At 40.3% G+C, this 5,285-nt stretch overlaps 1 pseudogene; it reads left to right on the forward strand.

Moving 5' to 3' along the window:
* Window positions 1-966: 966 nt before the first annotated feature.
* Window positions 967-4,885, forward strand: LOC114373041 (annotated as a pseudogene).
* The last annotated feature ends 400 nt before the right edge of the window (window positions 4,886-5,285 follow it).

Below are 5,285 nucleotides of genomic sequence, written 5' to 3' on the forward strand. Positions count from 1 at the left end.
TACAAACTTATCAAAAGTGTGCTAGGCCAAAAATGAAAAGGAAGTGTATGTGTAAAGGAAGGGGTGTATAGTTAGTAGTATTTATTTTATTTTAGACTTATCAAAACATGCTGGCCCAAAATGGAAGGCGGTGTATGTGTAAAGGAGGGGGCTATAACTAGTAGTATTTATTTTTATTTTACACTTACCAAAAAAATGTGTTGGGCCCAACCATTCATGCCCATTCCAACTTATTTATTTATTTATTATTATTATTATTATTATGATTGGGCTAAGGTTGGAACCGGGTTAGAGTAACCCGACCCAAGTCACAAGCAAGAGAAAGGGTTGGAAAACCCTAGGTCCAGCAACACCCTAAACAACACTGGGAGTGTAGCATTGGCACAAGGGAGGCAAGGGCTTGGTGGCATGAGGCCGCCGCAGGACCGACGACAATGAGACGCAACACATCAGTGACGAGGCACGACGCGATGGTGTGACAAAGAATGCAAAGTAGGGTTGTGAAAACCCTAACCAAATAGCATAAGAGGTGTGAGAAGAAGCCCCTTGTGTGACATGGAGTCGCCATGACACGGTTGAAGGTTGAGGCGATGGGGCGAGAGAGACTCATCGTACTACGCTGAAGTCACAGGCGAGGCAACACGCATCGCGTTTGCCTCGCCGAAGCTGGTCAAAAGCGAAACTAACAACAAAAAAATAACAACACAAGCACAACACGCATATTAAGCTATATTTGGAAATTAGTTATATTTGGTAATCTTTTAATGTGCAAATCTGTGCAAATCAGAGTTGATTTGGTTAATATCTATTTACAGTTGTATAATAATTAGGCATAGGTGTAATTGGTAGATGGACATATTAGAGGCACAATTTTAGGAGGAATAGCAGGTGCACCTTCTTGTATATAAACAATGGCCCCCTTGAGAAATAAATCATCTGAACCATTTTTCACATGGTATCAAAGCCATGGAAGAAAAAGAAAATCGACCAAAGTCTTCTATAGGAGGAGATGACCAATCTCAGAAGAAAAGGTCATCATCATACGATCTTAATCCCAACGACAACCTTAGAAGTGTGATCGCGCAAGTCCAGCTACGGGGTGAAAACTATGATGAATGGGCTCGAGCTATGAAGACTTCCTTAAGAGCAAGAAAAAAATGGGGTTTCATTGACGGAACCATAACAAAACCTGAAGAAGGATCCTCTATGATGGAGGATTGGTGGACTGTCCAAGCCATGTTGGTGTCGTGGATCTTGAATACAATAGAACCTTCTCTGCGAATAACCGTTTTATTTGGAAACCGCCAAAGAGCTTTGGGATGACATAAAGGAGAGATTTTTAGTTGTGAATGGTCCATGCATTCAGCAGCTGAAATCATACTTGGCCTAATGCAAACAAGGAGGTTTGTCCATGATGGCTTATTACGAAAAGCTAAGGGCTCTATGGGATGACTTGGCCAACTATGAACAACTGTCGATCTGTACTTGCAAAGGTTGCACTTATGGTCTATTAGCAAAACTTGAAAAACACAGAGAAGAAGAACGATGTCACATATTTTTAATGGGCCTAGATGATGGGCTCTATGGAACAATCCGTTCCAACTTGCTGGCCACAGATCCTATGCCATCTTTAAACAAGATGTACTATATTCTAGTACAGTAAGAAAGATTATGTACTATCACATGAAGCAAAGAAGAAAGAACAAAAGTCATGGCCTTGGTTGCTCAAACAGGCACAAGGGTGAAAGGGCGTGAGAACAAGAACAAATCTATTTGCACGAATTGCAACAAATCTGGTCATGATGAAGCAGGTTGTTTCTTGTTGATTGGATACCCAGAATGGTGGGGTGATTGTCCCAGAAATGATGACAAGGCAGGTGGACGAGGAAGAGGTCAAAATCACACTGGAGGTACTGGATCGAATAGTGGACATGCACAGAAGGGTCCAGTACGTGCTCATGCTATACAGAACTTGAGATCCAACATTAGTGGAGATGTGGAGAATTCTAGCTTGATAGGATTGAGCAAGGAATAGTGGGAAACTCTGGTAGCATTACTTAACAATTCGAAGGTCACTCCAAATGAAAGCATGACTGGTAAGACTAAACTCAATTCATGGATTCTTAATAGTGGGGTATCTAATCACATGACAGGAACCTTGCAACACCTATGTGATGTGAGGAAAGTGTCTGAGTGCCCTGTTGGACTTCTTATGGACATACTTTCACATCTACTAAAGAAGGAACCATAAGGCTTGCTGGTGGTTTAACACTTGGAAATGTGGTTTATGTGCCTCAATTGAATTGCAACTTAATTTCTATATCACTATTTTCATATGAATCCAATTGTAATTTCCAGTTTACTACTAATCTATGTGCGATACATGGCCACACTTCGAAGATGTTGATTGGAGTGAGTGAACGAAGGGATGAACTCTACTTTTTTCGGGAAATTCCAAAAGTGAAGGCTTGTAGAGTTGAAGGGATAACTCAACTTGAAGTATGGCAAAAGCGTTTAGGACATCCATCTTGGCAAAATACTCAGTTAATCTCTAATGGTAGTAGAAATAGAGTTAGTGAGTCACAAAATAAAGTTTGTGATACATGCCAAAGAGCTAAGCAAACTAGAGAAACATTTCCATTAAGTAATAATCAAGCTTCTAATACATTTGATTTGATACACTGTGATTTATGGGGACCTTATAGAACTCCTTCTTCTTGTGGTGCTTCATATTTTCTTACCATTGTTGATGATTGCTCACGTGTAATTTGGGTTTTTTTGTTAGTTGATAAGAAAGAAGTATCACGGGCACTGACAAATTTTTTTGCTATGGCGAAAAGGCAATATGACAAAAAGGTTAAAACTGTGAAAAGTGATAATGGAACATAATTCATTTGCATGAAAAAAATATTTTCTTGAGCATGGGATAGTTTTCCAAACTTCTTGTATAGGAACACCTCAGCAAAATGGGTGGGTCTAAAAAAAGCATCGACATATCCTCAATGTGCCGCGAGCTTTGCGATTTCAAGGAAGTCTACCCATTGAATTTTGGGGCGAATGTGTGTTAAGAGTAGGATACTTGATTAATCGTACTCCAAGCTTAGTCTTAAAAGGAAAAACTCCATATGAAGTATTGCATGGCCAAACGCCCTCTTATACTCACTTACATATCTTTGGGTCCTTGTGTTTTTCATGTAACCAAAATACACACAGAGACAAATTTGCAAGTCATAATCGTCGATGTGTCTTCATGGGGTACCCTTTTAGGCAAAAAGGATGGAAAGTCTACGACCTTGAGAACCATGAATTCTTTGTGTCACGAGATGTTACTTTCTTTGAAAACTAGTTTCCATTTCATCACACCAAAATTGCATCAACTTCCTCAATCTCCATCACAGACAAAGCTGATTTGGAGAATCAAATTGACAAAATGAGTCACTCGTAGAATAGATTCTTGACGATAAGGGGGGTACTGACACTATGGAAGATGTTGTAACAGATACTACTATGTTTCCAGAACCTCCAGATATACAAATCCCAAACGCTCACGATGAGAATGAACCACTGAGGCGTGGTTGTCGTGTCAAATATCCATCCACTTGGTTGCAAGACTACGTCATACACACGATTCAAAAGTTGAGTCCTTCCACTCGTTCATCAACTCAATCTCATTTTTCATGTGCACCTTATCCTATCACGCATTATGTAAACTATGAAAAAATTTCTTTGCCACATAGACATTTCCTTGCAGCTATTACTACAGAAAAAGAACCACTCAATTTCCATGAGGCAGTGAAAGATGCTCGCTGGAAAGAAGCAATGCAATTTGAGATTCAAGCTCTTGAGCAAAATCGTACGTGGACCATGCAGGGACTACCGCCCGAAAAGAAAGCTCTCGGGTGCAAATGGGTGTACCACGTAAAGTATCACTCGGATGAGACCATTGAACATTTAAAAGCCTGATTAGTTATACTCGGTAATTGTCAAGTAGAAGGGATCAATTACACTGAGACATTCGCACCGGTTGCTAAAATGGTCGCAGTGTGTACTATTTTAGCAGTAGCAGTAGCAAAAGCTTGGGAACTTCACCAAATGGATGTTCATAATGCCTTTTTGGATGGATATTTGCATGAAGAAGTGTTCATGAAAATGCCTCCAGGCAGCTTCACAATCAGACATGGTTTGTAAGCTGCGAAAATCACTTTACGGGTTAAAACAAGCTCCACGTTGTTGGTTTGCCAAGCTCTCTACTGCTCTCAAATTCTATGGATTTCAGCAATCTTATCTTGATTACTCTCTGTTCACTTTGCATTGAAAAGACACTGAACTTGTGGTTCTTGTGTATGTTGACGATTTGATCATTGCTGGCAATACTCCTTCTGCCATCAAGCATTTTAAGCTCTACCTCAGTACATGTTTTCATATGAAATATCTTGGTGTTTTGAAGTATTTTCTAGGTATTGAGGTTGCCAGAAATCCTACCGGAATTTTTCTTTGTTAGCATAAATATGCGCTTGATATTATATCTGAAGCTGGTATCCTTGGTGCTAAACCCGCTGCTACTCCATTAGAGCAGAACCATCACTTGTCACTCACTGCTGGCCAACTTCTTTTAGATCCTGATCAATATCGGCATTTAGTTGGGTGTTTGATTTATTTATGTTTCACTCGGCCTGAGTTGTCATACAGTGTCCACCTTCTGTCTCAATTCATGCAACAACCCCGAATAGAACATTGGGAAGCTGCACTCCGAGTTGTTCGATTCTTAAAGGGTAATTCAGGACAAGGAATATTTTTTGCTCGTGAATGTGACTTACAACTTTATGGTTGGTGCGACTCAGACTGGGCCAGTTGCCCTTTGACCAGACGATTAGTCACTGGATGACTAGTGCAGCTTAGTGACTCTCCTATTTCCTGGAAAACAAAGAAACAACATACAATTTCTCGATCTTCTGCTGAGGATGAGTATAGGTCTATGGCAACCACTAAATGCGAGTTAAAATGGTTGAAAGGGATCCTTTCCGACCTAGGGGTTGTCCATGACAAACCCATGACCATTCGCTGTGATAGTCAGGCCGCTTTACACATTGCCAAAAATCCAGTGTTTCATGAACGCACCAAACACATCAAGGTAGACTGCAACTTTGTTCGGGATGAGATTCTCAAAGACAATATTCACCCTAGCTATGTTCCTACTATCGCTCAACTTGCGGATATATTCACAAAATCATTGGGGAATCTATAGTTTGAAACTTTCCTTGGCAAGTTGGGCATTCAAAATCTCC

The sequence above is a fragment of the Glycine soja genome, chromosome 11, assembly GCF_004193775.1.
Source record: "Glycine soja cultivar W05 chromosome 11, ASM419377v2, whole genome shotgun sequence".
In the NCBI taxonomy this organism is placed as follows: Eukaryota; Viridiplantae; Streptophyta; class Magnoliopsida; order Fabales; family Fabaceae; genus Glycine; species Glycine soja.